General features: G+C 44.4%; 1 protein-coding gene across 1 annotated transcript in view; it reads right to left on the bottom strand.

Moving 5' to 3' along the window:
• FER1L6 (fer-1 like family member 6) overlaps positions 1 to 12645 on the bottom strand; it is a 108199-nt gene extending 95554 nt beyond the window's left edge. Inside the window, exon 1 of the mRNA XM_016166440.2 lies at positions 12517 to 12645. The gene's annotated coding sequence lies outside the window, so the exon portion shown is untranslated. The remainder of the gene's footprint in view (positions 1 to 12516) is intronic.
• Positions 12646 to 26805: the final 14160 nt, after the last annotated feature.

Genomic DNA, 26805 nt, shown 5'->3' with positions numbered 1-26805 from the left:
TGAGCAATGGGAACACTCTCCCCAGAGTCAGGCTCTCTGACCATTTCTAAGGTCAAGAGGACCTGGAGCTTAAAGAGGTCATACCACAAGTGCACAGCTAAGCTGACATACGGTATGTAACCAGAATGTCAGCTACTCTTATTATTGTTATCATTAGCTGTGAGCGAGAAGCCATTTGGGGGTCTCCTTCTTATCCCAGGGAGAGCCCCTCGTCTACTGTCTCTAACAGACAACGGGAGCATCCCCAACACTCTGCCAGCCTCCCGAGGGCACCCCTTTCTGGAGCTGAGCGATAGAGAGCAGCTGGCTCTGTGTGAGAGAATAAAAGGTCACAGTTCAGAGGGAAGTCTTGACGTTGAGTCAGGAAGGCTTCCGGGGTAGCCCTTGCAGGAAGGGGGAGGAGGAAGAGGAAGGACTAGAAGAGGGGAGAGGAGAGAGCAGCGAAGGCTCGAACCCTCCCCGTGAAGTCTGCAACCCTGGAGCAATGTGAGGACAGCGGTGGGACCACCCCGTGCTCCATTTTGCTTACGCACTTAGGACTCAGGCGGGGGCGGAGCGCAGTGGCTAAGTTCAGGGACTCCGCAGTCCATCTGCCTGCATTCTAACCCCAGCCCTGTCTTTGCAACCTCGAACGGGTCACTTAACCTCTCTACGCTTCAGATCCTCGTGTGTAAAATGAAACAAACGTAAAGCATTTAGCATGGTATGTGAAACATATTGGTTACTCAGTATAGATTAGTTATTCTTATTATTCTAAGGGACTGGATGAGGACCGATGGGTAGGGGGGCACATGTCTACGCACTCATTTATTTACTGATTTGTTTATTTATTCTCTTTATGATGAGCAATTAAGGATCTCTCTACACTGTGCTGTCTGAACAGTGGAAAAGACTGCACTGGGCAGGGGTGAGTTCCCCGTTCCTAGAGATACACAAGCAGAGGCCTGAGGACCACTGACAAAGGATGTTGCAAAGAGGACAAACATCAGAAAGGAGGGAACTGAGAGACCCTTTGAGACCATGAGACACCGCAGAGTGGGAAAAATGGGCTCTTGAACCTCCCAGACATGGAGGGATTGGGCAAGTCACAGGACCTCGCCAAGCCTCAGTTTCTCCATGAGTACAATAAAGGCAATAATAATAAAGTACCTACTTTACAGGATTGTTGTGAGAATAACATGAGGTAGAGTAAGCATTGTACCCAGGACAGTGCCTGGTACATAGAAAACGCTTTAAAAAAAAAAAAAAAAAAAAGCGCCCTTCTCAGAGGTGGCATTTTTTCCTCTTTCATTGACCTGCGGAAAGAGCATCGAGTCTCCCAGGAATCTCGGGAGAACATGTGCAAGGCAGAGTCCCTTTAGGATTTCTTAAAGGAAACTTCCAGTGATGCTTCTTGCTCTCCTGTGTTCAGAGGAGAGTGGCCGAGCAGAGGGCCCAAGGCCAGAGCCGTCCAAACCCTGCGCTGCCCTCGCAGGGCCCGGGGGCTCCCTGCTCTGCTCATCTCACAGAGCCAGAATCCGACAATCCTGGGAACCTGGCCCATGCACTCTGCGGACTGCGTGAAAAGGCCGAGTTGCTTTCATCTGCAAATAGGAAGTTGCTGCTAATAAATGACCGTTATCTATCAGAGGGAGACATAAGGTTCCTTTGGGAACAGCTTCATCACCGGTGGCCTCATCATTCTGAATCTTCCCCTGGGCAGCTGGTGACTGAGGCTTCGGGGCATGCCCGAAGAGGCGGCCTGCCATGGCAGGAGGGGAGGAATACAAATCCCAGCTCTTAGAGACAGGCAGCTCTGCCCCTCTGAAACCAAGAGCTCCCGGCTCTGCTGTTTCCCTACAGGCAACTAAGGGAGCTTAAGAGATACTGATGTCTGACGTCCCTTCTGGAGGTTTTTGATTGCTTTAGAGGAGAACCAGTGCTGAGGCGGCCTGGCACAGGCACAGCTCAGACCCTGCCGAGGAAGCCAGAAAAACCCTTGCCCAGAGGATTGACGACCAGCTCGGCTCTCGTGGGTGGGTTGATGTTTGTCTCACAAACACACAAGGGTGTTTGCCCGAAACCCTGAGTCAGTCATCAAGGGCACTCCCAGCCTGACGCCCAGCATGAAAGGCCATCTTGATGAAAGTTAATTTCTCCTCCTCAGCCCCATGACATCTGCGGAAGAGAGGAGACAGCTCGACAGCCAGAATGACCGTGTGACTGGCAGACTGGGCAGCAGAGAGGAAACTGGAGGCACAAGGCCCGGCTCAGGAGCCAGCTCTGATGAACTTGTGAGCACTAGAATCTGGGGCTGAATGTTTAACCCAGAGGAGCCTGTTTCGTTCACATGCGACACAAGGACATTTCTTAGCCAGTTCACAGGGTGACATCAAAATAGGAAACGATGTTTGTAAAGCGCAGAACATGCTGTGAGCTATCACCACGTTCAGGACAAGGAAATGTGCTGTCGTATTTCCCTGAGTGGGCTTAAAAAATTTTAACCACGTGCCGGGAACACCGTTTTATGTACATTCTCTCCCAGGATTCCCACAGCATACCGCCGGGCAGATGTTGTCATTATTCACTTTCACAAACGAGTCCTTGTCGGGGTTTCCAGCCAATGTCTTGGGATCAGCCAGTAAATCTTACCTGGTATGTCTCCAGGTTGCCACACGCACCCCTCTCTAGTTTGCCCAAACTTCCCGCACGGGACGCGCCCACTTCACAGAGTGGGTGGGCTGTGTGGCTTAGAATCTATTGGATCTCCTCCCAGGGCCACCCCAAGAGAAATCGAGAGACATACAGAAACCCCGATACCACGCTGGTCTCCTCGGGGTGAAAGCTGCCACGACTCGGTATCTGCTCGCGAACAGGAGGAGCGGTGAGCAGAGCGCGAGTCAGGTTCGCTTCGGTGCATCTGTTCTGCGTGGCGTCGCCCCGCGCTGAACCCCAGGGCCCGCGCCGCTGGGGACACAGGCAGCCCGGCGCCCGGGAAGAGCAGCTGGACAGCGGGAGTGTGGGTCTCATCTCCGTACTCTCTACCCTGTCAGGGGGCTGGCCACGGCACCGCTCTGGGCTCCAGGCACCTCTTCTGCAGAAAGTGGCGGTGACGTGAACGGCTGCCCTCCCTGAGCTCTCACGCTGCACTGCTAAGAGCCCTGCAAAGAGCTAATTTCATGTCCCGTCCATGGCTCGGCGGAGCCAGGATAAGGAAAGGGCTCACAACCAGGGTCTCCACGTGGCTTCCATTTGTGTCACCGGATTCACCTTCTGGAATCACCTTTCCTACCTTCCGTGCAGAATAGAAGAAGTGGAGGCCAAGCGGCCAAATGCTAAGTTAGCTGTGTCAATGGACATGACCGGTCCTGACCCCGCCACCTGCGAGCACAAGGGACAAAGGTAACCTGTGCACCTCGGCCTCCAAACCCAGAGTCCAAACGCCCAGTACATTAAAAAAAATTGGCTGATTTGTGAATTTTTTTATGTGAAAATGCTTGTAGACTTAAAAACATAAATATGTTTAACAACATATTTAATAAAATTCCTTTATCCAAAAAATAAATGTGCATGCAATCAGGTCTATTTTAAAAATGAAACAATATCAAACTTTACCAGCATCCCGAGGTTATCTAAGGAACCTTCAATAAATTCCCAGTTGCATTCTTTGAAATACCTCCTTGGGAAGAACCCATCTGTGTAACTACACCTTACTTCTAAGAATGGGTTATATTCATTGAAGGCAAACCGCCAAACATAGAAACAGCTAGTATGTGGGTTTTGACGGAAGATTATTAAAATACAAATCCATGTGACATCCTGCCTCAACAAGACTGAAACTTTTCTTCCTCTCTCCCCATGATCTTTCTATCCGACTTGCCTATTCAAAATCCTATTTCATTAGGGCAATGATGCTCGACCTTAGCTGCACATTGGACTCATCTGGGGGCACTTTCTAAACCTGCCCCCACACTGTGACCAGATCCCATCTCAGAGAGTCTGATTTCATTGATGAGCAGTGGGGCTGAGGCTCAGCAGTTCTTAAGGTCCCCAATGGGGGATTCTAATGCGCAGCAGGGTTGCAACAACCCTATAGTTAAGTCATCAGCACTGTTGAGCTGTCCTCTCAAAGAGGTTTATATTTTTTAAAGAAAGTTCAAAAGATGATTTTTTAACCAAAAGGAACAATGAAACAGGACATTCAGAACTTGGTGGATATATTTGGGTAGGCTGAATGAACTTTATCATCCAACCCCAACTTCTATTCAATCCCCATTCCAGCAGAGAGCCCACATTAGTTAGCTTTTCTACTTCTGCATAGGATCAGCCCAATATTGGCAGAACTGAGTCCAAAGCATCCCAGGCACTGGCCTGAATGGACAGGGTATTGGCTCCTAGTCTCACGGGAGCTAGTTCCTTCTTGCCCACTGCAATTTGGAGTCTCCTCCCTCCCTGGAATAAGCGGATGTTTCTCTATTGGGTCCTCATTTTGTATGTTCTAGCCCCGATGGCCATTGTAATGAGATTCAATTGTCACCAGCCAACAGAATGGCACGAGAACCTTGCTATTTCACCTGAGAGTCACCCGAGTCTAGGAAATGCATCTCCAAGGATGCTAAAGAATTTCTCCTTCTCTGGTTTCTCTGAATCAAGCACGACTCAGGAATAATTTGGAGCCACATCACGTAGAACCACATCTGGCCTCACGACCCTTCTGAGATCTTTGCCAAAAGTTCAAGGGCAAAAGTTCAAGGGCAAGATGTTTTCCTCTCATGCATCTCAGCCACCGCGCAACACACTGACAGTGCCTACTACTGATGCCATCTTCCGAGGGTTGAGAAAGCCTTTTCCAACCTCTGGCCATTGGCCTTCCTCCTCTCCTGCTTCTCCTCCTCTATAATTAAGACCTGTTCATGACTGGGTTGGTTAGAGCGCAAGGAAAATAGAGGAACAAACATTGGCAGGTGGTGCCAGTGACTCAGGACCATTAAGGCTGCTGAGTCCTCTCCAACCCCAAACCTTCTCTCACCTGGGCCCTTAAGAAAGTGTTCATTTTTCCTATTCCATCATCTTTATATCCAGGCTAATCAGAGCCCTGATCTTTGTTCTCCTAAAGACAAATGAATCAACCCCTAAGCCAAAAATAGACAACGGGCAGCTTCCCAACAATCGGAACAAGCTGCTCTCTCTCCCTATGTCCCAGAACAAATGAGTTTTCAAACTCTCGCCCTTCTCAGGCTTTCTGCTTTTCTTTACTCCTCAAAACTTCTTCTCATCTATTCACGGGCTATCTCTTGGCAGAATGAGTATGGCATCCATTATTTGACATTCTTCTTGAGAAGGGTTAAGGTCCAAGGTTTCTATTCCCACGTGGTCTTTTCTTCCTTGGCTCTGCTTTCCCACACAACATTCCTTTCTACTTCCTGCTCCTACTGCCAAGTGGAAGTAAGTTACTGAGGCAGGGCTGCTACTCCCTGCAGCTGGGTAGGTGGGTCCATCTGATTCACAGAGAAGTGTTTAAAAACCAGTCTGGACTCCAATCCATACAGCTTCCTCCAATGTAGCTTTGCCAGTAAAAAAAAAAAAAAAAAAAAAAAAAAAAGTGCCGTCTTGATCTCTATTTCATGCCTAGGTCTATTTCTCAATGAGTTCTGAACATAAGGGAGAAAGAGAAATGTTTGTTTACAGCCTCAGAGACACCAATACACTGACACAACAGATTACGTTACAGGTAAGAATCATTAAACTCTATAATGGATAAAGAGAAGGGCTATGAGATTCCTTCTAAACCCTGTTTTTTTGGTGTCATAGACACTGAAGACAGCTCCTGTATTAAATTAAATTAAGTAACTACCTTCGCTATAGTATTCTCAGAGCCTTTAATACACTGGTGTTGATTGTGACTCCCTCAGAAAGTAATATAGTATTCAGATTTTTCCAAATGAATCTGGCCACAGCTTTATCCCAAACATCTTAAAGAACACTTTTTGGGGACACTGAGAGAAAGAGAACCCTGACAACTTTTATGAAGTGAGCGGTGATCAAGTAAGTACCATTGAGGAAGGAGAACCCAGGACATGACTTTGATGCATTCCAGGTCTGTATCCACACTGCTCCAGATCGAGTTCAGTTCCTAACAGGTTTTTCTATCCTCTCCCCTTCCTGCAGATCATTCTCCAGTCTGCCATCTTTGCAAACCAGAAGAGCTGAGAATTTCCATAATACAATAAAGAATATCTACTAAAACCCTAGCGTTAATATTATAGCAACAGTAAATATTGAAAGACTTCCCCCAAAGGTCAAAAAAAAAAGGAGACAAAGATGTTCACGATCACCTCTTCTCTCCAACACTGTACCAGTCCAATAAAGTTCGACTATTTGAATTAATAAGGGAATTGAGCAGGGCAACTAGAAATAAGGTCAATATACAAAAGTCGATTGTACTTCTCTATGCCAAAAATAAAGAATTATAAACTGAAATTATACATAGGAGGTATTATAGTAGCATTCAAAAAGTCGAAAACTTAGGAATCAATCTAAGAAATATGAGCAAGATCTCTACACTGGAAATTATAAAATATTTGTATAAAGTGATAAACACTCATGAATCAGAAAATGTAATATTGGGAAGATGTCAAATTTTTCCAGCTTGATTTAGATATTACTATTTATTATATTTACCTGGTGAAAATTTTTAAGTAATACATTTATGATTTGTGCGTGTTTTCTGTGTATATGTCATGATTTAACAAAATGTAAAATTATTTAAAAGCATAGGCATTGAGATCCAAAGTCATGGCTTTGAGTATCGGCTGGGCCACCCTCTAATTATGTAACCTTGAGTAAATCCTTAACCTTTCTGCACCTCGGTGCCCTCAACTATACAACGGTAAGTGATACCTACCTTAAAGAGCTATCATGAAGATTGAATGAGATAAAAGACGCCACATTCTGTTTGAAAAAACTGAAGTGCTGCATCTCACAGATGTTAATAAAGAAACAAGATCAGCATTCTATGAACAGCCCTTGGGGTTCTCCACAATATAGTCTGAGCCCACCAGTCCATCACCTGACCCCCCAGACTCTGTACTCCAGACCAAGGGACAGCTTCTCCTGGATTCATCACACCCTTTTGCCCATGAACCATTTCTCACTCCAAGAGCTCTACTGAAGGTGACTTCTCCCATCTCTACCTGTCAACACCCAAATCTTCTAGGCTCACTTCAGCTACTTCCTTGCAAAACTAGGTTCTCCAGTTTTACAAAGAGGACCAAGTCATTCATTTTTCTGGCTTCCACTAGCTCTTTGTTCTTATCTCTATTATAGTATTTATCACATAGATCATCATAGTTTCTTTAAAAAGGTCATTCTTCTTTATTAGAAGCTGAACCTTTGAAGGCAGTAACAATGCCTATTTAATTCTATACCTTCAGTATCTAGCATAATGCCTGACACACAGCAGGGCTCAATGACTACTGACAGACACATGGGTAGATAGATGGACAGATAGAGCATATATTCAGAAAACTCTACAAGAATTCGATGGAAGTTTTTTTTTTTTTTTTTTTTTTTTTTGGCTCTCTTCAAAAATGTATCATAGCAGAAAGAAAGGAGTTAAGGCAATTTCAAGACTGAGAGCATAATAAGAGAAGGGAATAAAATGTCAGTTGCTAAGCCGTGCCCTAATCCTTACCTTGGAGCTGTGGGGAAAGAGGAAATTATTCTCTCTGGGGCCCGATGAACCATTTGTACTCTGTTAAATGGTGCATCAGCTCTGGCTGTCACCCAGCTTTGGTCTCAATCCATTTCTTAAAATCATTTCCTTTTCTAATGCATCCTACTTTTCCTTTTTTTTTTTTTTTTATCATGTCTAAATGGCTTTTATTGGTTGCTTGCTTCTCTACCACCATTCCCTGAGGCGATGATTCAAGAATATACATATTTGGAGCTTATCTGTGTCCCCAGCACTGTGCTAGGCCTGGTATACCAAAACAAATCCAACAGGGTCCTTCGCCTGAGAGACACTCACAGAGTGGGTGCACTGTTATAAACACAGGTGAGCAGTGCTCTTGGAGGGAAGAATGACCGATGTGGGCTGAGAAGAGTCAAGGAAGGCATCCAGAGGAGATGACACTCTAGTTTGATCTTAAAAGAGGAATAATAACGTCTCCTCCCAAGGTTTTGATCATTCGGTGAATTGTCACATTCATTGAATCTGACACATAGTAGGTTTCAAACCTACTATGCTGTCATCAGACACTCATTAGCCAATGGTTTCATCAGACACTAAATCTGCAGGCACCTTGGACTTCCCAGTTTTCAGAACTGTGAGAAATAAGTGTTTACTGTTTAAGCCACCCTGTCTACGGTAATTTTGTTATAGCAGCCCAAAATGAGGCCAGAGAGGTGGACAGGAGGCAGATGACACAGGAACTCAAGCCATGGGGAAGTGACTTAGATTTTATCCCCAAAGCAACAGGAAGACATTGGAGGGTTCAGCAGGGGTACTTCATTCTCTCCCTGCCTAGGGACCTGATGTCTCTCCATGATCCCACCACTCCCACCCAACAGTCACACCTTGGACCACTCCCTAATAGTTGTGGCTGGGTACTTAGCCAGGTGAATATTACTAAGCTACCAGTTATAAGCTGCTAGTTGCTCCTCTGACTAAATGCGCCCAGCAAGGCCCCCTGCAGGAGACCCTCTTCAAGGATGCATGACTTCACCAGTACCTCTTGGTTCTGCAGCTAGAAGATGAGATCTCCCTATCTCACAGGTACTGCCTCTACATGCCCTTGGTTACTCAGATTTCAGAGGCTGCTTGGGAGGAATGAGCCAATCTGCATGAGGGCCTGGGAATTACCTGGAGGAAAGGAATAGAGATGCTCTGGAAGTTCAATTTTGTTAGAAATATTCTGATGGATTATGTTTGTCTCTAGTTGATGTTCAAAATGGTGGGAGGTGGGGAGGGAAATTCACCATGAGGACAAATGAGTCTAGATTGGTAACTAGTGCCCAATACCCAGCCTAGATGGCCATGGGGAAGGCTACCGCCAATCAAGGGTATGGCTGAGGCTGGAAGCCCCTCCCAAGTCAATGGCCTTGGTACTGAAGTGGCTGAGCATCCAGGTGCAAACCAGGGTGTTATAGCCTAAGGAAGCCCTGGGACCATTCTTTACCAAGGAAGGACTCTTTTTCAATAGAAACATAATTTTGAATGATAGGAACAAAATCTGTGACTATGAATAGACTGACCTTGTCTCTTTGCCTAATATTTAAAAAGCAAAATTGCTCTTTATACTTCCAGAGAAACTTAAAAGTAGGAAGGCATACCTTGACAAAAAAAACAAGCTGAGCATTTTTCTAATGTGCTTAAGCAATTACTCTGAATGGTAAAAGACGATGTGACTTCTTTGTAATGAAAGCTAGCGAAGCAGGTCATTGCACACATTGCTTATGAGTCTGTCTCTCCTCCCTTAGGTAAGGTGTGATATATACTTTAGTGCTTTGTACATACTCAGTATTCGAGAGGTATTTGTTTAATAAACTAAATAAAACTGTCAACTGATAAGCCAGCCTTTTCTCTTTGGCCTCCAGTGGTGAGGAGCTCATTACCTTACAATCCAGTAGATCGATGACCACAAATACTCCTGAGACACACAAAAAGGGGAAATGAGAATAAATGTTAGTTCCTCTAAGATGAAATAGCCATGAGTGAATCATAATAGAACTATGAAATTTTGGTTAAGAAGAGATGAAATGATAAATATTAAATCATTTCCATATCTATCTTTGGGCAGCATGACTAGAGAAAAGAGTTTGAGCAAAAGTAAAGGTTGGAAAAAGTATTCTAGATACTTGACAGGAGGGATGATCGATGACCTCAAGCCCAGGTGTCTGCCCGAAGGTTCGGGGGTGGGAGGAAGTAAGGGAAGACCACATAGGTGACAAGGTGTCCCAGTCTGCCTTCCCACTCCTCCCTCAACCCCTTCGACCCAAGAGGATCCATTTTTATCTATTTTATATATTGAGACTTCGAGTAATGAATGAATGAACTTTTTAAGTTTAAAAACCACTAATCGAAATCAACCTACTCATTCAACAGATAGAGAAACTGAGACCCAGAAGAAAAGTAGGAATCAGATACAGGTCATATACCTGTTTATTGAAACTGCTGTGATTTCTGGATGTTCGTTTATTCTGTGTTTACTCCAGGAATGCTAAGACCTCAGTAAGCATGGACTCCCACAACACGTCTCTCCAAACACAGGCCATGCTCACTCTGGTGACAAATACATCCTGAATCCCACTCACTCAGAATGAATTCTCTCCAACAGAGCTTTCCTTCAGAACTCCTGCACATTACATAAAATGCTCCAAGGAGTTAGTATGATAGCCTTATTACTTTTCTCTGTGAACTTAAAAAGGAAAAAAATGAACAAAAATCTATATCTGTTAAAAGGAGAAGTGTTGTAGTGAACAGGGAAGAAGACTCTGATATTTCCATATAACCTGCAAAGGATTTTCTCTCCTCTCCGTGTTTGAGTTCCTTAATGAGTTCTGTAACCAAGAGGAGCGAAAATCTACTTTACTCAAGATGATTAATCCCAAGATTAAAAACTTCAGTTAGTGCAGTCGAATGAAGCTCCCTAATCAGCCAAAACTTGAAATATAATGAGGCAATTCAATGCAATCACAAAAAGCTTCCAGTCATCCATACCCCAGACATGATCACAAAGAAAAATAAATTGCCATCAGAAATTCACTGATGTCCTGCGTAGAAGGAAATGAGGCCGAAGGCTCATCTATCAAGCTATGCAATCAAATATTACTCTGAAGGCATTCTGGAGAGGCATGACAGAACAGCTTGTCTCAAGGGAATCTTTTGTGTGAGACTTACAGGGTCTCGGAAACAACAGAATCCATCAAACCCCTCACTCAACTAAAACTTTCTTGAGGCCTCTGCTCAGTTTCCTTTGAAACTACTTTTGCAAAAGCTTGAGTGGGAGCCTCTCGGATAGCAAGAGCATGCTCTCTTGGTCCTGTTGACCTCCAACTGTCCTTGGAGTTTCCACCTCAGCTCAGGGTCCAAATGTGTGGTGTCCCAAACATGCAGAGGTGTCCCGATCCTGTCCTTTCCAGACTCAACTGAGAAACACCAAAGAGAAGCAGTCTAAAGTCATGTCTAGTCCTGGGCCTCAAACTCAGGAGACTCTCCGTAAAGATTATTCTACACAAGCAATGAGAAAGCCCCCGCTGATCCCCAAACAACTATAGCAGCAAAATCAGAACTGGGGAAGTCTATATATCAAACTAACATTTTAATACGATGTGTCTATACCTAGACCTGCTTAAAAAGGCCAATTTACACAGTGACAAATGCCACACATAAAACAGAGGAGGATGAAGCCAAGACCCAAGGAGATGCACAGTGACTCCATGTCCTATCTGTAAGATATTTTACCCTCTCCCAAGCACATAGCCACACAGGGGACCCTAATAGAAGCCTGTGAGAAAACACAGACTCATGGTGTTTCCATAGAACACCGGGTAAGACACGGGCTCAGGCCTAAGTTAGGCCTCTGCTACTTATAATCTGTGTGAGCTGGAGCAAACTGCACGAGCTGTCTATGCCTCCTTTTCTTCATCTGTAAAGTAGGTATCAAATAATACCTACTTCATTAGCGAGTTTGTATAAGTGAAGCACTTAGAAGAGCTCCTGGCAAATGAAAAAAAAAAAAAAAAAGCTACTACTATTCTTATTTTAAGACTAGAAAATTGAGGCTCAGAGAGGTTAGGCAATTTGCTCAAAGCCACCCAGCTACCAACTTGCCAAGCTGGGGACAAAGCCAGGTCTCCTCACTGTAGGCTTTTCCATGTAGACCACACTGGGACTGAGCCAACAAACAGTTATCCATTGTACAATGTATAATTTATTCAATATATTCCTCCACGTTACTATTTAATTATCAATTTTCCAAGTGCTCTGGGACAGTCATAATAGCTATTGTTCATTAAGGGTACAGGATTAGCCAAGCTTTGGGCTAAAGGTTCTAAGCACATTGTTTTTTTTTTTTTGTTTTTTTTTTTTTCATTTAATCATCCCACAGCCATTGACGTTTTGATCTCTTTTTCGGATGTGGAAATTGGAGTCTAGAAGGTTAAGTAACCCGGCCAAGGTCATAAGCTGCCATCAAGCCCTGGCCCGTCAGACCTCCACTCTATGCTGCCTCGCCAGTGTCGCCCGGAGCCACACGTTTCCAAGCACTTCATGAGAGTCGGGGGCTGTGCGAGCCTCACTTCCCAGTCGCCGAGCACCGCAGCGCGGAGAGGGTAGGGGGCTGGCGCACAGCCGCATGGCAGTCTGTGGCTGAATCCGGGTGTCTGTGTGCTCCAACTGGGACCTCCCCCATGATGGCCCGGGCATCCAAGCACAAGCAGAAGGAGAGCATCCCCCAGGGCTTCCCAGAGCTCAGACTGCAGCAGAGGGTGGTGCGGGTGGAGCTTAGTAACGAGAAACAGAGCCAAGAGCCTCACCTTGACCAGCGAGGGCCCCTGGCCGTGCCCAGAGGCAAGGGCACTCACTCGCTTCTTGGACCCGAAGCAGGTCAGCAGGGCGGGAGGTGTAGTGTCCAGCACTAGTCTCGAGAAGAGAAAGGCTCGCGTCTAGAGCGCAGTGGCCGGGAAGAGTGGGTATCAGGCTGCGCCGGCCCCAGGGGCAGCGCTCCCAGGGAATGCCGTATCGGTGTGTCTGCCTGGCAGCTCCCTATCTCTGTTTGGAATTCTGCGCCCTTTACTTGGCTCAGCTGCCAGAGCCCACACCTCTGATCAGCAAACACAGCAGCTCGGAGTAGGTTCTGCAAGGAGGGGCCACCAACATGTCTTATTCTAAGGCAGGTGGCCACAGGTAAGCCAAGGCGTCAAAGAACTCTACCTCCAGACGGTGCCAAAGCTTTGGTGCCAAAGCTTTCTAGCCACCGCCCAGCCATCCGATGATCATTTTCACCATTCCCCCACCCATTCGTAATACATTTTTATCTTTCACTAATAATATCGATAATAATGAACATTTATGGAGTACTTTACTTGGGGTCGGTTCCAGGTGCTTTCACAAGTATCCTATTTGAGCCCACAGCAGCCTTAGAGGTGGGTGATGTTATTGTGTCCAACGTACAGATGGCAAAACTGAGCCACAGAGGAGTTGGAAAACGCTGGGGTTTGAACCGGGGCCTGTGACCTCAGAGCCGGTATGTACTCTCAGCCTCTCCAGCCTGCCGCCTCTGCTCTGCGACGTTTCACTGGGGTTTGTGCTCTGAGGCGACTTCAAAGAAGTCAAGTTTATAAAAAAGAAAAATGAATAAAATAAAAAGAAGGCATTTTGGTTGGCTAAATGCCTCAGAAATCAATGGCCTGTCAGGAGTTGAATGGTCCCCCCCCCCACCCGCCACACACACACACACAGGTATCTGTGTTCTGGAAACTGTGAATGTGCCCTTATTTGCAAAAACAAGCAAACAAACAAAAACAAAACCAAGTCTTTGCAGATTTAATTAAGTTAGAGATCTCAAACTGAGATCATTCTAGATTACCCTAGTGGGCCCCAAATCCAACAAGTGTCTTAATAAGAAAAATAAAAGGATGATACACAGAGAGGCCACCTGAAGACAGAGGCAGGTATCAGGGTGACATGGCTACAGCCAAGGAATGCTGGAGCCGGACGCTAGAAGCAGCGAGGAAGGACTTTCCCCCAGAGCCTTCGGAGGGAACGTGGTCCCGTCAGCACCCTAAGGGGAAAATGGCTCTCTAGTTCTCACACTTGACTATAATCCCTGGTACCTGACCCTCGTCCAAAGATGTCTAATACACCGCTAGTGTGTTTTCTCTTCCCTGCATATCCTCCATCAAGAGCAGCTCTCAGCTCATGTTTTCAATCAAGACACAAGTGGCAGAGGGAGCCCGGGGCAGCAGAATTGCCGGGGAGTAGAAAGACCACAAGCACTGGACAGTGGACACCTGCCTCTCTATTTACCAACTGAATCTTTCCTTGACTCTGGTTTCCTTCCCAGAAAAGAGAACTAGTAATATTTTGACATCCACTTCAAGGTTGATATGAACTCTGGCAGGTAAAAGGGCCTGGTGTCCTGGAAAGAATGTAGGATTCTGGAAACAGAAGAATTGAATTCGATTTTCAATTCTACTGTTGACTGGCTATGTGATTGTGGTTAAATCACTTAACCTCCCCAGTGTTCAGTGTCTTCAAGTACAAACAGCTATCAAACACACTACACTTTCCTCACACGTATTGGAAATACTCTGAAATGCCAGGGCACCACATGAACCTCTGAGTAGCCCTGCCCAGCTCACCCACCGCCTCCTCCATCTCCTCCGTCCTACACATGTGCATGACACAAAGCAGGCGCTTCGTAAATACATGTCGAATGAGTGGACAGAAGAATTAAATTGCGAGCCTCTATCAAAACCGTATTATTCTTTGTTCTGACCAGCTCTTAATACCTCCTGAGCCAAGAACGTGGAATCTTCCAGAAGATCTCTATGCAGGACCTTTTCAGGGATCATCTTTTAATTCCCTTTCTTAAGGCCACTGGTGAATTCCAAACTCATAACTAATCATTGCACCTGTATTAAGTTACCCTCCATTCCCCCTAGGAATACCTGTCTGAGTGTGTATTATTCTTTCTAAATTGCTGATCTCAGTAGTGAATCAGCTTAAGTAAATGATGACTACTGTAAAATGACCCAGCAAATAGTCTTGTTCTACTGATATCTTTTAACAGTTGGAAGGATATACATGTAAAATAATCTTATTTCTTTTTCATTATCCTCACATTCCAGTTGTATTGATTGGATTTCTTACTTGCCAACTACGGAAATTCATTCTGGCTACATTAAAGGGAAGAGGAGTATATTAAAGCATATGAGGTTGTATTCAGATTTTCAAGGAGGCCCAGAGAACCAAGCTTGAGGACTACCAAGCCAGAAGCGATGCCCACCTCACACCACGGAAAGCCCCTGGGTAGACCCTGCCTCTAGATACAGATAGCTCAGTCATCTACCACACTGGAAAACAGAGAGTGCTGCCAGAACCTCTCGTGCTGCCCTCTCTCCGAAAACGGGCTTATTTGCCGTCCTCCTCACCAGAATGGTTCTATGCTGCACCTGCTTATTTGTGTCACTAGCTCGCAGTTTAAAAATCTCAGATGCATGCATCTGATTGATGCAGCCGAGGTCACATGCTTGTATCCTAGCTGCAAGGGAAGTTGGGAAAGCAAGTTTATGGCTTTTACCTTGGGAAGGATTTACAAATGGTAAAAGAAGTTTAAAGGTGCAAAGCAACCAAAAAGAAAAACGAAGATCCATTCTATAGGCAATAAACAACTTCAGTAACTAACTCACCACCAGGCTGCTGTGATAGTAGCTACCCTAAATATGATTTTTGCTCCAAAAAATTGAACACATTGGTATATTCGTCTGTGACACTTTTGTATACAAAGGTAATCACTTATTAAGAATTCATAGAGAAGATATGATGAGAAAACTTTTTGCCATATTTTATTAATGGGTAACTTAAAGTCAGCAAAATCCTTGATTCACATTTAAGTGTTAATAGAGAAATTAATATTCCTGTATAACCTTTATCATCATGTATAGCAATTATATAAATAAAGCCATCGATTATTCATGATACTCACGTTGCACCCATTTCTAGAAAGAAGTCATCAGAAATCAGCTTTGAAACACAGAGATATAGAAAGGTATGAGGTAGCAGTCAGCAAAACTCCATAAAGAACAGAGCCTGTCAAACTAATCTAATTTATTTCTCTAACTAAGACAAGTGTGGAATACAAAGAAGCAGCAGTAACTGTGATCTATTTTTCTTTTGTCAGCATTTGGAACCCTGCCTTGAATAATGCATCAATAAAGTAAGATAATATCAGCCAGCCCACCAGCTATTAACCAGCAGTGCAACTTTTGAGAAAAACATTAAATTAGGATTCTTACTAAGACAAATGGTGCTTCCACAAAAGCCATTGTGAAGATTTCAAAATATAGTATATTTATTACAATCAAAGCCAAAAAAATCAATTTAGTAGATCAAAATTGGTTTGTCCTTGAATATGGAAATCTGGTTTCTATCAGGAAATGCTTACCACTCAAAGGTCACTTGGTTTTTCTGAAAGGTTAGTACAGATTCTATGGTTGCGGAACAGTTTCACTAGAAATCTATATAGCAGAAGGAAAACTCTTTTTCATTAAGCCTCTTCTTACCTCACTCAACAACCAGATTCACTATGACTGACTTGGCTGATCATTTCATACAAGCCATAGTTTGAATAAATTGTTTTTCCCCTAAACGAGATTGGTTGCAGATGCCTCTTGAGCTGTTTGACTTACTTCTGTGATTTAAAATGAGGCTCCTGACATTCATGACTTTCTATGATCCTAGGCAAATTTCAAAACTTCTCTGGGATCCAACTTTCTTACCAGTCAAAGGGACAAATATTGGAACCTATATCCTGGGGTGCCATGAGTTTTAAATAAACTCATAAATGTAAAGTACTTAGAATAGTGCCTGGCACATAACACGTGTTCAACAAATATTGCATATTACAAGTCCAACATCTTTGGAACCCAATATGTTATGACTTTCAAAATCTTTCTAATTTTATAAGAGAGAATTAAATTTGAGATTGGGCCAGCATTCCATAAATATAGTAATATTTCTATAAACCATGTGAATATTCACACTAACTAGGATAAAGACGATAATCCATGGCCCCACGTCAGGTTCTACAGCAAGAGTCTGTGCCAGACTTAGAGAGGACATTTCATTTTCAGAGCTGTATGGACTTAGGGATTGTCAATAAGGGATTGTGGTCCAGGTTGTAGTAGTTCATTCTTATGTTCTGAACCATTCGCCTTTCAGCGTATCTCTTCTGCTCCCTGCGGTCCTCCACATCTCCTGACATTCTGGTTCATCACCTTAATGGCTTTTTACAGCCTTGGCCTAATACTTACTAAGACTGTCACCTGAACTTCCATCCTGCCCAATCTGGCCACCCTGCGATGACCTCCTAGAGCTGACCCCGCATCCCTCAGTGTGCACATCATAGCCATGCACACAACCAGACAGTTTGGCCTGGCAGACTGAATGAGCCAATTATTTTCAGGGCCCATGGACATAGTCTTTGATTGCAGAGTCCAGAGGAAAGCAGGCCATCTGGATTCCTGAACATGGTACTAGCCCGCCCTCCCAGGGTAGTCATGCAAAGAACACTTACTAAAGTCACAATATGGATTCTCTCTAACTTCCAGGAACGTATGACTAACATTCCACGTGTGAGAAACATTCCTGAAACAACCATGTGTGTACCACCCCCACCTCTCCACCAAACTCTGACGCTTGAATCTTGAAGTCCCATTCTGGGTGTTGGTTTATTCTGTATTGTTTTATAAGAGTTGACTGCCATAATTTATGTGGCAATTATAGGAAGTCAGTGGGGACTCTGACATCTTTTCTGTCACTCCCCCAGTGAGAGCTGAGCAGAGTCGGCTTCATCCTGGATACGTGATCGATGTAGTCGCACTGGGTGCCATGCTCAGACAAGTCCCATGTTTGCTGCTCTACTGCCGCTGTCTTGAAATTCCTCATAATTGTCAAACAAGGGTCTCACATTTTCCTTTGCACTGGGCCCTACAAATAAGGTACCTGTTCCTGGAGCTAATATTTCTAAGCAAAGCATTCAATTCTTTCCAGAGGAGACATTCAACTGTGTCTGGGAAAGACCAGACAACCTGTAGGGTGACTCTTTCTAAGGAAGGTAGATACACTTTGGGGCCTGGGCAAGACTATCCACTGCATGCAGGAAGGAAATACTAAAGCTTCTATTACATATTTTTATTACATCATTTTCTTGAATGTTATTTTTGAATGTTGTCCTTGCTTTCCTTTTTTCTTTCATAGGAACAGAATCACCAGTTTTTAGCTGGGGATATAGCGAAGAAAATTAAATTACAAAATTGCATTTCCCAGCATCCCTTGCAGCTTGGTATGTGCTCACAGTGGGAATGTGGCTATGTAGTAACTTTTAGCCAATAAGATGCCGGTGAATGTGATGTTGTAACTTCCAGCTTCATCCTTAAAGACAGAGGTCCAGCTTTGGAACCCGGCAGAAAAACACACGCTTGGGCCACTGGCTCAGGTAACTTTTTCTCCATCGCCACTCTGCACGTGACTCTGAGGGCAGAACCGCACTAAGCTGCAACTCCCCATAGGGCAGGAAAGGTGCGGCCAGGGGGAGAACAGAGAGGGCAAGACGGAATGGTGCAGTCCACAGAAGTCTCAGCTGTTGTGTCTTTGGAAACCACAAGCAGGCAGTGGGATTTCATGAGCAGGAGGAAGGGAGCTTTGGGTGAGTGGATCTGCGTTAAAATCCTAACTCCACCACTTACTAGCTGCAGAACCTTCACTGCCATCCATCAGCGTCTACATCCCTGGGCTGCTGTCGATGTGGTCAAGTAAGAAACGGTAAGCAGCACTCACTGCAACCAGAACTTTCTTTCTCAGTCAGAGGTTTTCCTCTTCTTCCTGTTTCCTTCAAGCCCATCCGCCCTCCTGTGATTCAGACCGAAACCCTGCTCTTCTCTCCAGCCGCAGATGTTACCTTCTGTCACGTGGACCGAGTGTCCCCTGCCCCCACCTGGCAGCCAGCCCTGAGAGCGGGTGGATCCCATAGCTCCCCACACCCGCATCTGATGTAATGTGAGCCACCAGCTGTCACACCCAGGTGACAACTGCTGGGAGCAAGGCCAGTCTGGTGGCAGAGTACACATGAAGGAGTAGGAAGAGGTGGCCCCTTTAGGTCAGCTGTGAAAGAGCCCTAATGCAGGGGTTTAAATTGAGGACACCCCTACATTACCCAGAAGTCTTTACACCTGAGGCACAGGGTGGGAAGTAAACTGGCTAGGCCATTTCACAGTTCCATGCCTTCTTCCCTCTGCTTCCTGGCCCAGACCTTCTTGTCAGAAATGGAGAAACAAAGCCCAAATGGATGAACCGACTTGCCCAAGGCCTCATAGCAAATCGATAGCCTATTGCAAGAGACCTGATGTGCGCTCACCTTTCCAGCCTTAGTTCCATGGTGCAGCCTTTCCTGGCAGCCGCATCATCAGTGAGATTGCCCGCCCGCCCCCGCCCCTGCAGGCCCCACGGGGCCCTCTCCTGCCTTCTACCAGCTCCAGATCCACCCCACGACTTGCATCTGTCGACTTGCCTGGCTCCCTACAACAGTATAATCCTCACGCTCATTAAGATAGCCATTTTCAAAAACGAAACAAAACAAATTTTAAAAGAAGAAAAGAGCAAGTATTGATGAGGATATGAAGAAATTAGAAAACTTGTGCATTCTTGGTGGAAATGTAAAATGATGCCGCTGCTAGAGAAAACAGTATGGACTTCCTTTAAAAATTGAAAATAGAATTAGCATATGATCCAACAATATTAATTCTGGATATATACTTAAAAGAATTTAAAGCAGGATCTCAAAGAGATGTTTGCATACTCACGTTCATAAGAGCTTTATTTACGGCAGCCAAGAGGTAGAAGCAACCCAAATGTTCACCAATGGAGTCACAGATACATACAGCATAAAATTATTTAGCCTTACAAAAGTAGGCAGTGGTGTCGCATGCTACAACATGAATGAACCTTGAGGACATTATGCTAAACGAAATTAGCCAGTGACAAAAAAAAACAAGTGCTGTCTAACGGCGCTCAGATGAGGAATCCGCAGCAGTCATACTCATAGAAACAGAAAGCGGAAGGGTGGTTGCCAGGTGCTGGGGATGGTGGGAAATGGGGGGATGTTTAATGGGTACAGAGGGTTGTGTTGCAAGATGAAAAAATCTGGAGATCTGCTGTGCTACTGAACAGTACACTTCAAAATGGTTAAGATGATAAATTTTGTTACGCATTTTTACCACAATTTATCTTTTTAAAAGAGTGCAATCTCTGAAGAGCAGACCCTTCTCCCACTCTGTCTTTTGTCCCTAGTACCTGAAAGAGTAGCTGGCATTCGAGTTTGTTGAATGAGTAAATAAATGAATATTACCTTGTCCAAAACTTAATTATGAAATCACGGTCCCACAGTAAGAAAAGACCCCAAAGGTCAATGGGTGTGTCTACCTATACGAAGTTTGAGTATTCTTTCACAACAGTGGCCCTGCTAAGTGGTCACCGGGGCTTGCCAGGCTCACTCCTTGCTCAACTCTGACGTCTCGACAGAGCCCCCATGCCACCAAAAGCAGTCTAATCTTGATTCTTCATCATAATTCAGCATCGTTGTCAGAATATTCAATTTCTCTTTTGATCTGAACTACAACCCTAAGGGCTAGACATTGCAGCCATCAATTTACAAAAAGCAGAAGAGTCACCAAAGGACCCAAGGACTGGTCAGAGGTTGGACACAAGTCAGTACTAGCACCCGCCCCTCAGCTGTCTGGTCTGTCATCCACTCCGTTTTCTTGCCAGAGTCCCAGTGCGGCCTCCAGTTGAACTGGGGCAAGCCTCGGCGCTGGTTAGTGAATGAAAACGACATCTGTGGACCCCAAGAATGGAACCTGCAACCAGTGTAGTCACACAAGTCCCCAGGAGCAGAAAGGGACCTTCACATGGGGTTTAATGCTCTGTGGTCACCATCTTGATATTCTTCATAATTTTGCCTTTGAATTTGTAAGTGACATCAAATGGGACAATGTAGCGTATGCAAGGGGCTTAGAGCCTCTACTCATGTGTGTTCCTCCTTCTGTATCCCTGTTCTCCTCCCAGGGGGCAGATGAAGCCCCAGGTACCTATGAAGGTTTGCATTCACCTGTGATTATCCCAATGTGTGAGAGAACTCGACATTAAATGACAAATAAGAACACCATTACCAGTCCAGAGAGAGACCACAAAAGACAGGAAGAACTTTTTCCTGCTTGTTGAACAAGAGGCCCTCCATTTTCATTTTGCACTTGGCCCTGCAGAGCACGGAGTTTAGACTTTCCCAGGTCTGGACCTTGAGCAGAAGTGGCTTTTCCAGCTGTCACCTTGCCAGAGCAGACCTCCTTGAGAGCGTGTGCATGGCAGCTGTGGGGTATTGGCTAGATGCAAAGGAAATTTTACAAGTAGAAATCCTGCTCACTGCTATTGAAACAGAGTCTGGGTTCTACAAGGGACCACATATGCCTCCTGGACATTACATAAAGAGTAGATGTCCTCTCCTCGAATCCTCTCTGCAAGGATGCCTAGTCTAGACCAGTAAAGGAAAGAGGAAGTCCAGAGGATGAGACAAGGCAGATGGTCCCACATGTGGGAAATGGCCTCAAAAGACCACTCTCCCTTTTTCCACTTCATGCCCCAGCCACACTGGACCACAGTGCCCCACGGGCTCTCCCAGCCTTCAGTCTCCTTATGGCTGAGACCTTCAGGATTCCTGCTCATTCTCTAACCTCCAGCTTGAATGAACAGGGTTCTCTCCACCTGCTCGCCTCCTCCATCCACCCAGGGTCATCATGCTGTCTGTCCCATGAGCAGGGTCCCCCTGGAGCACCTCCTCTCTGAACTGCAGTTCCTATTGACCACCACGTACTCCCCCTGGATTGAGAGCCTCTCGATGCCTGAACCTTATCCCAGGCCTTGCACTGAAGGGAAACTCACGAAATATTTGTTGAGCTAAAAGAACCTAGTCCCTGGCTCTGACTTTATGTGGGGCTAAGAAATACCCTCACTGATGAGAGTCTAGGCTTTTTTTAAGGATTCCAAAGCAAGGTCACTTCACCCACTTTCTCTGAAACATCTCCCAACACTCAGTGACCCTTTCACCTAACAATATTCACCCTTCAGCTCTCTACTAGACACGTTCTGCACCGTTCTATGATTGTGCCTCGAGTTTTAAGTCCTGTCACCCCCAATTGCACTTCAAACTCCCACAACTTTTCTTATCCCTTAATAACCCCTGATATAAACATGAATTAAAATTTAAAAACCTTTGATCTCAGTCCTCTCATTTCTAGGAATTTATCCTCATGGCGCGATTGTACAATTTTGCAAACAGGCAAAGTTGAATATACAAGGATGTTTCTTATGGAAGTATTATCTTAGCCAAAAATGGGAAATAAGTCAAATATCCATCAACTGGCGACTAATTAAATGAGTGGATTTTGTATGTGCAATGGAATACCACGTGGTCATTACAACAGGAGCGCAGGCACGTACTTATTGAATTGAAAGACGTCCCTCCATACCAGATCTAAGCACAGACTTGATTAGTTCAAGGCGCAAAATGGGAGAAAAGAATTCTACACTCGCAGAATCCTGGAATGCTGTGATGAGACAAAGGATAGCGATCACGGCTCCTTTTGAATGTTAAAGACTTCTTTTTCATCACCTAGCTGGTAACAGAATTTTCAGTGTACGTTGATAATGTGCAGAGGGAAAGTAGGTTACAGAACAGCCTGTATAATATGATGCGGTTAATATTTTTAATATGTATAAACGCATACAAAGATGCCTGAAGTGATCCTTCATCAAAAAAGATGAGTATTAATCTCTAAGAAGTGGAATTTGAGATTAAGTTTACTTTCATCGTTACGTCTTTTTCTGTATTGTTTTACATTTTTATAAAAGTTGTGTATTATTTTTATATTAAGCAAAAGCTTTTAAGCTCTTTTTTGTTTTGGAAAAAAAAAAACATCTGGAACAAGGAGGCTCTCCTCGAATACGAGTTAAGCGAAAACTGGCTCATAGTCCTCTTGGCACTCTGCAGGCTTTCTACAAACGTCATGAATAAAAGAAGGGCTGAAGGCCCTTACCGAACATTAGATTGCACAAAAACGCCCCAGCCTCTTCCCTGAGTAAACACTGAGGAACTGACGCCGCTCCGATGTGGTGACGACCCTGACGTCACCCATCACTAGATTGGTGACCAGTCCCCACGACTGAATTCTTAACGGTCTGTCTGGTCGCTGGTAGGCGGCATTCCCGGGCTGGTGTTGGCACAGTCGATTGCTGGATGGGGAAATGGGTGGGTGGATGCATGAAGAAATGAATTCTTTTCCCTCTTTCACAGACAAGAACATGGAAAAGCGAAGGTGACGCGACAGGCCCGAAGTGATATAGGAAGCAAATGATAAAATCAATGGTTGAAATGAGGTGGTTTCCTAAGCGGCTCTCTTTGATCTAAAATGTACTTGATAATCAGAGGCGATAGTCAAAATATCGATGGCATGGGCACTGATCTATCAAAATGCTCCTGGCCAGGCACTAGTGCAGGATCCTGGAGACCTCCTGCTGTGCTGGGCATTAACCCACTAGTTGCTCTACATAGGTGGGTCCTGGGTGTCAGAAGGGCACTCAGTGGGCTCAAGACCGGATCTACTCACCTTCTGGTATGGAACAACTTCATTATTTTAACAACTGCAGGCATACGAGTGCATGATGGATACGAGCTCTGCTAAAAACTCTCCATGGCACTAAAAGGGTTGCTGCCCATGTGAGGAGTTCTGCTCTCCCTCTGCTCAGAGCAGAGCCCTTACTCCAGGAAATATTTATAATGCCATTTAAAACTTTCATCCTAATTAATTTAATCTGCATAAATAAATGAAATCAAATGCATCATTCTCTCCGATAATTATCCTGAGCCTGATTATGGTAGGAGATCTGAGCAGGCACGTGGAGAGAACAAATAATTGCAAGGAGGGAGAGAATGCACTTAAAATATCAAAAAAAAAAAAAAAAAAAAACCATGAGACAGCAGCACAAAAGACCAGCCCTTGTCATGAATGCAGCAGTCTCTGAACACATGTGTGTTAAGTACATCTTGGTTCTAGGTACCAGGTAAGATTCTAGAAGGCAGTAAGATTGTACCTGACCTCAACCTGCCCACAGTGCAGGAAGGCAGGAGAGACATTCACAAATAACTGTCGTATAAAGTGTAAAGTTCAGAGAGGACCGCAGCACTGTGCAAATCCAGAAGAGAAAGAGTTTATTTCCACCAGAGGAAATCTAGGAAGGCTGCCTGAGGAATGTGGGCTTGACCCGGGTCTTCTTTAGAAACAGTGGCATTTACACGTGAAGAGAAAGGTGCCATCAGAGATCAACACGGGCCAGTGTCGAAGCAAACATTGCTCAAGGTATTTACCAGCAAAATACGCAGAGTGGACATCGTATATACTTTACTGAACGTGTCATTCCCAAAGACATCGTGCTTGTCACCTCCCAGCCTTTGCTCGTGTGGTACCTTCCGCCTGGAACATTCTCCCTCACCCCCACTTCCACTGCCACGTTCAAGAATATTAGATCCTACTCATTCTTCGCTTCTCAGCTCAGATGCGCTTTTTCTAAGAAGCTTCCTTGATCCCCCCACGTGGACACATGACTCCTCAGCTGGGCTCCCACAGTACCCTGAGCACATCCCTATCGTAATAGTCACAACGCTCAAGTCATAATCATCTATTTTACTATTGATCAGTACCATTTATCTATAAACATTCTGGTTTGATTTATTTTTGTAGGCCCAGTGCCTTAGTAAAGTGACATATTCATAACAGAAATATTTAATAAATAATTTAATTAAAAAAAAAATGATTCAGCAACTCAATTCTGTACCAAAACAGCAATCCTATTCCCAATCTGAACTGATGATATACCCCCTATGTAATTCTACCAAGTCACTTTGCAGATAAAAAGGTGCGAACATGCCCAGACCCCTTTTATTCAGCCCTAACCAAAACAGAAAGTCACGGCCTGCTCTGAACCACATTCCTAACCCATCATGGCCTCGATGGGCCCATGGAGCTCCCTCAGCAAGTCTGTGAGTGAGGCCAATGGACATCATTCTTGCAAAAGGACTTTAGGAAGTGAGAGAAAAGACTTTGAGGTAGGAGATGGCCAGAAGGAGATAAGAAACCACAGACTTACACTGGCTTTATAGGTTAGTGCATTTAAATAAGGAAAGGCCCTGATTTCAGCAAATAAAAGCATTTAATATGAACTCTTTATAGTCCAGTTCGAAGAATTTAAAAGTTTTTTTGATTTCAAAATATTGACATAATTATCTCCAGTGATTTTTAAAATCCTCATAGCTTCTATATTTTCCAAATTTTCTAAAATGAATGTTAACTATTTCTTTTAATCTGAAGGGGCAAAGTCATTTAAGTGTATGGTAGGGCCTAATGTCCTTCCTGGCCCATGACCTTTCCTTACGAAGCCTTAGGTCTTAGTCAACCCTTGAGGATCTGGAAGGGAGACCCTCACCCCCAACTCCCAGCCTCCTGTTAGGAGAAGGAAATATGTTACTTGGCTTTGGATGGTTTCTCCATTCCTCCTCTTCTCGGTGGCTCCTCTGGGCGAGGAACCAGCCAAGTCCTGGTGTCTGGCTTTATCCAGATCCTGGGCACAGGCTTCTGAGTCTCAGTGTTATCTGGTGGGTGAGGCTGTTTAGGGGTGTGGCTGAAACAACACTCATTGGTGTGCACGGTTTTTCTCAAGCATCGTGTTTCCTAGAACAATCAAACGTGAAAAAGCAAACTGTCCCACGGCAGTGGGTCAGCCTGTCAGGCTTCTGAGCCACTCCCACCCCGCGGTGCATACACCTTCACTCTCTTCGATGACAGAGTTACAGGCTAAATGCCTTCGAGCCTCACAAGCTCATATTCTTTTGAGAATTATGTCATAGACCATCTTATCTCAGAGAAAAACCACTAATACAGTTATTCAGTTGTCCCAGAACAGGGCTGTCTAATGGTAAACTTTCTGCAGTGACAAAAATGTCCTATTATCTACACTTAACCAATGTGGTAGACACAAACTCATATAACTACTGAGCATCTGAAATCCAAACAGTGGAACTGAATTTTTAAACATTAATTTAAATGTTAATTGGCCACATGTGGATAATAGCTGCTGTTTTGAACACTGCGGTTTAGAATCCCAAAATGTTAGACCTAGAAAGAACCCAATAAATCACTTGGACCTGAGACTTTCAACCTTTGCAATTGTGAGACTCACTCTTAACATCAAAGACGTATTCAGAACATTCTCATATTAACAGAATGTTTAGTATCCATTGATTAAGAATATCGTAATGACCAAAATTAGCAAAAATTTAATAACATTTTAAATTATATTTTCATCAAGAAAAACTTAATGATAGAATTAGTAATTCTATCATAAATTCAATAACACTTTAAACTGCCTTATATTACTTACAACGGCATCCTCATACACACATATAATAGACGTATGTGAGGGCTGATCTGGTTCAGCCTGCAGACTCGTCGGACATACGGATCCCTATATCCTTTGCAATCACTCCTCAGGCCCCACTGCCATTTCCAAGTGCGCACAGCTCAGCGAGGAAACCAATAGCTTAGTCTGACCCCTGGTTTGAGAGAGAGAGGAAATGGAGCCCCCAAAAGGAGACCTGCCCAATTCACATAGCTAATAAGCAGTTCAGTCAGCCCAGTAGCCAGACCAGTGCTCTTTCCACTCTGCCAGAAGCCGGGAGAAAAGAAACGGATCTGGAAACTCACATGGGAGGTACAACTGGCTAAATTTAAAATACCTCTGTGCTTGTCCCTCTCAGGAACTTTGAGGAAGAAAAGGAACACACTTCTGTAATACCAAAAATGTCTCACTTTGTAAGTTATATGTATATGTGTCTGATCATTATGTTGTACATCTGAAACTAACATAACATTGTATGTCAACTGTAACTGAAAAATTTTAAAAGTTAAAAGTAAATACATTTACTGATACTAACATAAACG

The sequence above is a fragment of the Rousettus aegyptiacus genome, unplaced genomic scaffold (assembly GCF_014176215.1).
Source record: "Rousettus aegyptiacus isolate mRouAeg1 unplaced genomic scaffold, mRouAeg1.p scaffold_m13_p_15, whole genome shotgun sequence".
Lineage (NCBI taxonomy): Eukaryota > Metazoa > Chordata > Mammalia > Chiroptera > Pteropodidae > Rousettus > Rousettus aegyptiacus.
This window is presented reverse-complemented; position numbering and strand designations above follow the sequence as displayed.